Here is a 9,745-nt window from a genome sequence, read left to right as displayed (position 1 = left end):
TGTTTTGTCACATGATCACCATTGTTTAGTGTGTTACCTTATAGCTATATTACCCCATAGATATGGTGTCATCATAGTCTTATTCCACCTAATTTCTCATGTTGTTATCTTTAATAACCAAATATGAATAGTTGAGCTCTTCATATTAAATATCAATCCTATATGTAATCATTGTGCTTGTTATCAAATTCTTGCTTGTTGTTTTCCCATATGTAACATCACATATTTATCCTAATTAATCACATTGAATTAACTATTACATGAGAATCGATAGTATAACATGATTAGATATGATGAATACTAGAACAAACATGCTTAAGCTAAAGAATACAGAACAATTATGTTTGAACAATATTGATTACTCATCTCCTTTGTTTACATAATGGTCTTGTATTTATAGTAATTACAATGATAAGATATAAGATTTATCACACTAATTGAATACATTATTACTATGATCTCTTAACACATGATGTAACCATAACTATTAGCTCATAATTAGGAAAGGTCTATGGGTTTCATTAAGATATAATATTTCCATGATTAGTCTCATTACTTTTGTATCCATTACGAAGCTCAATCATACTTATGTGTAATATAAGGGTAATATCTCATATCATGTTATCCTTATTATAAGGAATACTTACCTTGTTACAACTTGTATGAGGTTCAGTTCATAGTATGAAACCACTTGTTCAATCTACGTAATCTGCATAGTTAATAAAGAGGAAACATAGGTCGTATTAGTATTGTAATTGTGAAAGAGATAAGTATAGTAATCATTACACCTATTTTATCAGTTGAATCATAACCCTTACCTATTCATAGTAGTTTATTAGGGATTAAGGAAAGTCTAAACACCACCATTCAGTTTACACAAGTATTATGAATATTCAAGCATAAGTTGATCTAATCTATAGTGTTAACTAGAGTGGTTACCATTACTCATGAGGTTGAAGCTTGAACAAATGATGTTTATAGATAAGCTTGTATTACCCTTTATACATGATATCTTATAACTTACCTATTAGATCTTGATATCATACTAGTACTAGATCTGTCTCTATTACATAACATGTTTGGAATAAGTAGTGACTAGTCGTACATTTATGGCAATAAAAGATAATATGGATACAATTCAATACATTTGGGCATTGGTTATCCTTATCACTATACCTAGTATTACGACCATATCTATCATTTCTCCTTATCATTACTTGGAGATAGCACTATTGGTATATTATGACCAATAAAGTTATGAGTACTTATGTATGATACATGTAATCACATTGGTGTTCGATTTGTAAGCACATACCTCTTATATAAGGTGAAGTAATTGCATTGGTTATGATTGATTAGTATGATAGCCTATTCCTTATATGAGTAATGCCTATTTACCCTTATTCAATCGTAATCAACTTGGATCTCAATCTCATTAGTGAAATACATAACACAATAAGAGCAATAAAGGCTATAGTAGTACTAGTAATCCCATAACTATCATGGAATAGAGAAACGATCATTACAAAGAGTGCAATACAAGTATCGATCTTAGAGACCCATGTTACAACAATAATGACCTATGATTTCACCTGTATCCATAAAATAGGGACCAGTTCATTATGATAATCTAGTACATACCACACTATTCATAACATACTTGTTTTTTCCATATTCACCTCATGATGGTTCTCATCCAAATGATGCCCATTCCAATTATGAAAACATCATGTTCCATATTACGAAAACATATTTTTGATGATAATTTTTTTTGAGATGAAGTGTTTTGTGTCTATGATTAATGAGTGAATGAATGAATGTTATATGTTAATGAATAATTTCTATATGTTTCTTTATGTACATGATATTGTTTCATATTATGTAAACATATTTTTTTATTATAAAATTTATTGAGATGAAATATTTTATGGATTCACGAATGAATGAATGAATGTTTACTATTTTTTTTATGTATCTTAATGTCTTGCTTTCAACTATTTCCCATATAATAGATAGATTGGGTATTGGGGAATTGAAAGTGATGTTGTGGGGGGGAAGGGTGGGGGAGGCACCATGAGAGCTTCCACCTTCACATGGTTGGCCCTACTTAGTAGAGAATAAATTAGGATTTGGATAAAATTGGATCAAAACACCCTTGATCCAATAGAGAAACAACAAAGTCAATGTTGACTTCGTTGTTACTTTGTCGACTGGAGGAGGTTTGCTCCAATATTAAACTACTCGAACAATTTATTCTCGAAACTAAGAGGAGATCATTAAGGTATTCGTGCACGCAAGTATTTTTAATTATTATTTATTCGTGCAATTAAATTTAATATTTGGTTGAATTTAATCAAATTTTACCTCATTGGTCTCATGAATATGTGTATGAAAACAAGTTTCAATTTAGATTTTGAAATGGAACAGCTATTTGAAGAAAATAGCTCAAAATGGTAACGGTTTAGCTGAGACAACAAAGTTTGTTTGATATTTGTGTTGTATGTCTTGGCTGAGTGGGAGTTACATAAAGTTTTATAAGAAATAACAAACTTTTCTATGAAAAAAATCATGTAGTATTTGTCTTTCTTTGACAATTGTGTTTGTATTTGAGTGAAAGACCATAAACTGCCATTTTTCATGTAGGGCGGTAGGAGAAACTCTTACTCTATTAATTGGGCATAAGGAACTGGTATGGTTTTTCTTCTATTTTATTAATTATTTATCGCATCTAACTTCTCCTCCTTCCTTTTTTTTCCAAGTACTTTCATTTGCATATTTGGATTTGAAAGATTAACTACGGTTGGAGTCATATATGTGAAAAAAACTCATCGAAGTAATGCTCTACTTTAGCCCACCAAGCACTTGCCTACCAAGTGTTTGATTTAGTTTTGCGTTGCATTTGATTTCAAGTAATTTTTTATTTCTACATTGTAAATCTTCTAAGACCATAGATGTTGAGAAAAACTAGGGAAAACAGAATTAGGGTTTCTTTTATAATGTTTTCTCTTGTTATATTGGCAACTCTTGAGAAAGACAATTCCAATAAATAAAATCACAATGCAAACAAGACACCAAAAATAGGATCTAGGCCAGGGGAAAACCCCTCCATAGGGGAAAAACCCAAAAACCTCTCTTCTTATATATATTCAAGGAAGACTACCAAGACCTTTGATTAAGACAACTCACCAAGTGATAGGCTAGCCACCCAGACAAAAATGTTTCTATCTATAACTCAGTCTACTGATCTTCTCTAGCTCAAAATATGAATAGATATAGCTTTCTTCTCATACTTGTGAGCTTTCCAAACAAATAATTGATGCACAAGCCAAGAAAATAGACCTTCTTTCTTTCCTCACTATCCTTCATCTCTTTCTAACTTTGAGTTTTCCTCAGACTTCTTGAAGAGACTGAATTACTTGTGTGACTAAAATGAGGTCCAATACCTCTCCTTTTTTGAGAAATCTTGATCCGAATGGAAAGTAGAATCTACCCATGGTATTCATCCACCCATGGTATTCATCTACCCATGGAATTTACCCATGGTATTGTAAGTGTCATCCACCCATGGTATTCATTCACCCATGGTATTTGACCGTGGTATTGTATGTGACATCAACCGATGGTATTCATTCACCCATGGTATTTACCCACCCATGCAATTTACCTGTGGTATTGTAACCAAAAAAGGCTATAAGTAATAAGTCACATTTTGGAAATGGGAATATTGTCCACCACAATGTAGCTTTTACAATTATTCTCTATTTTAATTAAAAAATTCTTGGTGCTTTTGTTTAATGTTTGTTCTCTTATTTTCTTCTAGCATTTCAATTTTTCAGATCTTGGAGGTCTCCCCCCAAGACCCATTTTAATTTTTTAGATCTTTGGGGCCTTGCCCAAGATCTGGATCAGTGGTATCAGATTCAAGTTACGAGTCCATGGGAATGAGGGCATGATGCATATTTTAGTTTCATTTTTTTGTAGAAAACTTCAGCAAAATTCAAGTGCATGCTACGACCTCAATGATGAGCCCCGGAAATGGGTAACTATATGGGCTCATTTTGCCTATTATTCTCATTTAATCCACCACCATTCTCCATAGTTTTATCCATGCTTTTGAATATATTTATGTTAATTGTGTGAATGGGAATAGTCACTTTACCACAAAGTCTAATACGTGCTTATTGCAGATTTTTGGACATTTTTGGACCAAGATCAGGCATTTATGAGCATATTGGCAGCCAAATATGAGGAAACAAGGCTGAGAATTTGTAGGAGGGGTGTCTCCTGCACTAAATGACCCCTTCCTCGAGTTGTCCACCATCAGCTCGGAGTTCAACAGCCCACCAAAGATGATTTCAAGGGGCAGCCGAGCAGGTCTAGTGAAGTGGTTGATTAACTGAAGTTTTGGGTAGCCAAGCTCCTAAAGTTAAGGAGGAATGTTGGGAGTCCTCGTTTGCATAAGTAGGAAGGATTCAATCCTTAGTAGTTTAGTCATTTTTTAGTCTATTTTCGCACTTTAGTGCAGCCCTGTATCAGCACATTTTCGAGCTTCTTTTTGTAGACAGTTTTTGGGATGTAACTATTATTTTTTGATCAATGAAGATGAATCTAGCTTTGCACCAGCTCTGATCTTTCTTAGGAGGTTGTAGCTCTTGGGGTTGGGCCCAACCCAAGTACCCAGTACTTCCTTTGTGTACTTTTATGTGTTTTTCTTGCATTTATAGAATAATTTTTATTATTAAGGTTAAAATCTTGCTTTATTACTTAGGTTGTTTTTGATGATTAAGATAGTTATTCATGCTTCAGGTTGATTTGACAGTTTGGTAGCAGAAAAGATTCACAAAAAGGCTACCAAGTAGTCTTGATCTCATTTCTCCCTCCTTGGGATCATGAATTGAGACCAAGGTACACTTGCTTCCACAAAAACACTATTTTTGCCTTCCAATGCAATTGCTAGTGTTAGATTTTGAGTTGGAAAAGTTGATATCAGTTGTGTTTTCATGTTTAGATCTATTCTTGCTCAGTTTCCATAGCTCTCTTGCATGATTTTCTGTCTATAAACTTATGTTCATCATATTTTTGGTTTTTAGGGCAGATTAGGTCAAAATAGATAAATCTCTGTTTTTTAGTCTTTGTTTGGATCAGTTTTGGATAGTGTGCAGAGCACCTGTAAGACATTTCTACCTACCATTCATCCATCATACAACTTGCTCCAGTCCCTCACCAAAGATTTCTTTCCTTCATTCGCCACACTTTCCCAACTTGCCCTAATTTCTACATTTTTGTGCAACATTGCTTCCTTCATCCTTGAACAAATCCAACCATCTTCATCACTCTTGAGCTTCATTTACCAGGTCCTAAACCTCTTAACACCCTTATCCACCCTTCATTTCCACTTTCCCACCGTTTTTCCACCATCAATCCTCTAAAAACCACTTTTGGCCTGTTCCTGTAGAACTTCCTGTAGAATTTCCTGTAGATCCCCTGTAGCCTCCTGTAGAAGATAACGCGAGCGATTTTTTGAGATCTGAGCATGGTGGAAATATCTAGAAGGGTGCTAGGGACCCCTTAGGTCCTCTCCACACCTTCCCAACCTCTTGCAAACCCCCACTCCATTTCCTTTCGCCAATAAACCTCTGCACAGTCAAAAATAGTTAAAACACATGCATAATAATTCTGCATAAAATTGCTCAAAAATACAAAAAAAGATGATTTTTCCATATTTTCCTTCAGAATTAGATTAAACACATGTATTTTACCTCTGCAATAGTCCATGGCATCCATTTCAGTGGTTTTACATCTCTTTTCTTGCACAAGTAGGGTTAGTCGGTCAAACTAGGGTTTGCATTTCCTTTCAACTTTCATCTTCTTTCTGCAAGTAGACTAGACTCTTTTGAGTTAGCTTTCATCCATCACAGTTAAAAGCTTCTTCTAAGAACTCATAAAAGTTGGCTTAAGCTCCTAGCGAACTTGTGCCAGCTGATCAAGTGATAGCCTGCAGTAAGAGCTAGTACTTGTGCATATAGCACCATCGCTTCCAAGTTTGTTACGAACTACCGGGTTGATAAAAGTAAAGTAGGGAGTCCCAGGAGTTGCAGCATCATTGTTGTAATACTGGAGCTCACCATCTTTTTGGCGCCATTTCCAGGGAAGCGTCAGAGTATTTTGTGATTACTGCTTTTCTTCTATTTTCTACTGTAACCTTCTGCTAAGTAGTTTATTTCAGCAAGAGTAGAGTAGTTGTTTCATTTCAATTCTACAAAAGTAGATTAGACCATTTCTTGCTTTCATTTCAATTCCACAATTTCATTTAATCAAGTTAGATTAGTCCTTTCCTGCTTTCATTTCAGCAAAATGGATTAGTCCTTTCATGCTTTCATTTTAATTCTGCATTTTCATTTCAGCAAGATAGATTTTAGTTAGTTGCAGTTCAATCTATTTCAGTTTTTGCAGGTACAAGCAAAGAAAAAAAACAACAAAAGTCACCAAAAAAAAAGAGATTTCATTTCATGCCTCGTAGGAACAGATACAATTCAGGAAAATTCCTACCCAACACCCCCACCACATCACTGAGTCACCCTTCTCTCTTCTTTGGTGGCAGTGATCCTGAAGAACCTATAGGTGAACCTCCTGAGATATATGAAGATCCTATAACAAAAGAAGAGCAAGAAACCATTCCTCCTGAGACCATGGCTGAAAATATAAACGGCAGAGGAAATGGGGAGAGAGTAGAAGGTACCTTTCCCATCTGAGAGACCAATGGGGACACAAAAATGAAAAACATCAGTCCCTCAGCTTTACCTCACTTCCATGGATTGACTACTGAAGACCCTGATACCTTCTTGTTTGAGTTTTCTGTCCTTTGTCAAACTTATGACTATGCAGAAGACGAGCAAAAGTTGAAACTCTTTCCTTCTACCCTTAAGGATGCAGCACTATGTTGGCTCATGGGGCTACCTGGAAACAGTATCACAACTTGGGCTCAAATGTAGCAAGCTTTAACAATAAATACAAGGACTATTGTAGGTCAAAGGATACCAAGGAAGAAATCTTTCGAATGACCATGGGAAGTGATGAATCTTTAGAAGACTATGAAGAGAGGTTTCAACTTAGTTATAAAAGGGCCAGGTGCACACTTGAGCCCGAATCTCTGAAGTTGGTTCTTATCAGAGGAGTCCCTGAAGACCTTCTAGATACCCTCCATTTGTTGGCCGGGGGAGACATCTACTAGCTACCTTATGATGACATAAAAGCTGTATTTAGAAACCATTCTAGGGCAACCAGAAAGAGAGGTAGGGGAAGTCAACTCTTAGCCAGTACCCCCTTTTCTAGTTCATTCCTTAAAAATGAGTTTGCAAATCAGATGGAAGATTTCAAAAGCGAGATGAGACAGACCATTTCCATGCAAATGGATACCTTGTGAATCCAAAAGAAGCAAGAGGAAGTCGAGAGGGCTTTGGCCATCTTCTGTCCCAGGTGCACCAGAAAGCATCCTAGGAATGAATGTCCATTGCACTCTGTAGAAGTGTGTTTTGTCTGTGAAGAAGACCATCTTACAAACTAGTGCCCTTCCCTGCCCGGATTTAAAGCTATGTACCAAGGGGCCGAAGGAGCCACTAAACCACTCTACTTCATGAACCAAAGGAGGCCACATGGACCCATACCTTACCAGTAGGGAATGAAAGCGACATCCCAGACTCATTACAACCTCAATCAAGCCACTTCCATGCCTTCTTGGGGTCCCCCTACTCATCCTTGCTGGTCCACACCCCCTCCTTGGTCGTATCCTCCTCAATACCATACTCAACTAACTGCTCACTCATTTGATTCTCACACTTAGCCACAACCTCAGTGGAATGCACCTCATCAGGGGTGAAGGCCCCAATACAACTCTCCTCCCACTCTTTTGCCTCCACCACCTGCTCAACCACAACCATTACCTCCTGGTCCTCCAAGACAACCCTAGATACCTGCTCAACTGAACCTGAACCCCAATAACAGACAGGACCAGCAGGTATATACTGGAGAAACCACATGCCCTACCTATGCTGTGGAGATTTAGGAGATCAAACTACGATCTGGGAAGGTCCTCCCAGATATCCAACCTCCTCCTAAGTAGGATGAGGAATAGGAACAGGAAAGTGAACCCAAAGCCATTCCACCCTTTCCTGAGAGACTAACTGGAACCACGCAACCAAACCTAGAAGAAACTGAACTTTTGGGAGAACTTAAAAAGTTATGTGTGAAAATACCACTTCTCCAGGCCATAAAAGATGTACCAATCTACAATAATTTGATCAAAGAGAAGTGTTTCAGGCACCCAGGCAAGTGCAAGAGAGATGCTCCAACTATAAATGTCATAGGACAACTGTCTGACCTGATGCTGGGACAGGTAATCTTGTCCAAAATATCTGGACCCTGGGAGTCCTGTAGTCGATGTCCACATAAATGGAACCATAATCCTCCACACTTTGATTGATCTAGGGTTTGCCATTAATGTAATGACCAGGGACACTATGCTGAAATTCAACCTTCAGAGTTCCCTAAGAAAGACCTCAACAGTACTACAGTTGGCAGACCACTCCACTGTGACTCCTGAGGGGATTGTGGAAGATGTCATGGTCTCCATTGATTCCTGGGAGTACCCTACTAACTTCTTGGTCCTTCAGCCAAAGGCAAAACTCACTGGGTATCCCCTCATCTTGGGAAGGCCTTGGTTAGCTACTGCAGATGCTTACATCAGTTGTCGAGCTGGGAGCATGATCATCAAGAATGGGCATGTGTCCAAACAGCTTGTAATATATCCTCTTGCCCAACCTCTGCTAGAACATGACTTACCTCTCTGGTTGGAGGAGGAAGATGAGGATGAAGTCTACTCTACCCCATTATGCACAGTGGAAGCCACCAGGGGAGGTCCTCAAACCGAGGATGATCTTATTGAGAATTTTATTCAAAATCCACCCCCCCAGTGTGCTGCCATTGGAAGAGTTGGTGGAAGAAACCCAAGCTAGTGCTTTAGTTGATCTCTGTGTGGCTGATCCGACCTCTCTCTGAGTTAAGAATGTGGAATTTGGCCCTGAAAGAACCTTTAAGATAAACTCATCCCTATCCACCTCTCAGAAGAAAGAGTTGTGTAGCTTATTGAACAACCATTTGGATCCTTTTGCTTGGAGCTATAAGGAGATGAAAGGAGTCCACCCTTCAGTCTGCACCCATCACATCTACATTAAAGAGGATTGTAAACCAGTCAGGCAGCCTCAAAGGAGGATGAATCCAGCCCTTAAGGACATTGTCAAAGAAGAACTACATTAGTTGTTGGATGTAGGATTCATCTACTCCATCTCTGACAACGAGTGGGTTTCTCCTTTGGTGCTTGTGCCCAAGAAAAACGGGAAGTGGAGAATCTGTGTAGATTATCGAGAACTTAACAAAGCCACCAAGAAGGACCATTTCCCTTTGCCTTTCATAGATCAAGTGTTAGATGGCCTGGCAGGGAAGAAGTTCTTTTCCTTCCTAGATGGGTTTAGCGGGTACAATCAGATCCAAATCAGCCCGGAAGACCAAGATAAGACCACTTTCACTTGTCCATGGGGTACCTTTTCCTATTGGGTCCTTCCCTTTGGGTTATGCAACACTCCTACCACTTTCCAGAGAGCAGTACTGAGTATATTCGTTGAGCTGGTTCATGATTCAGTGGAAATCTATATGGATGACTTTACCCCTTATGGTTCTAACTTCCAAGAAG

This window comes from Pinus tabuliformis, chromosome 7 (genome assembly GCF_031772625.1).
Source record: "Pinus tabuliformis cultivar Carrire ecotype Pingquan chromosome 7, CPIR1, whole genome shotgun sequence".
Lineage (NCBI taxonomy): Eukaryota > Viridiplantae > Streptophyta > Pinopsida > Pinales > Pinaceae > Pinus > Pinus tabuliformis.
Note: the sequence above shows the minus strand (reverse complement) of the source record.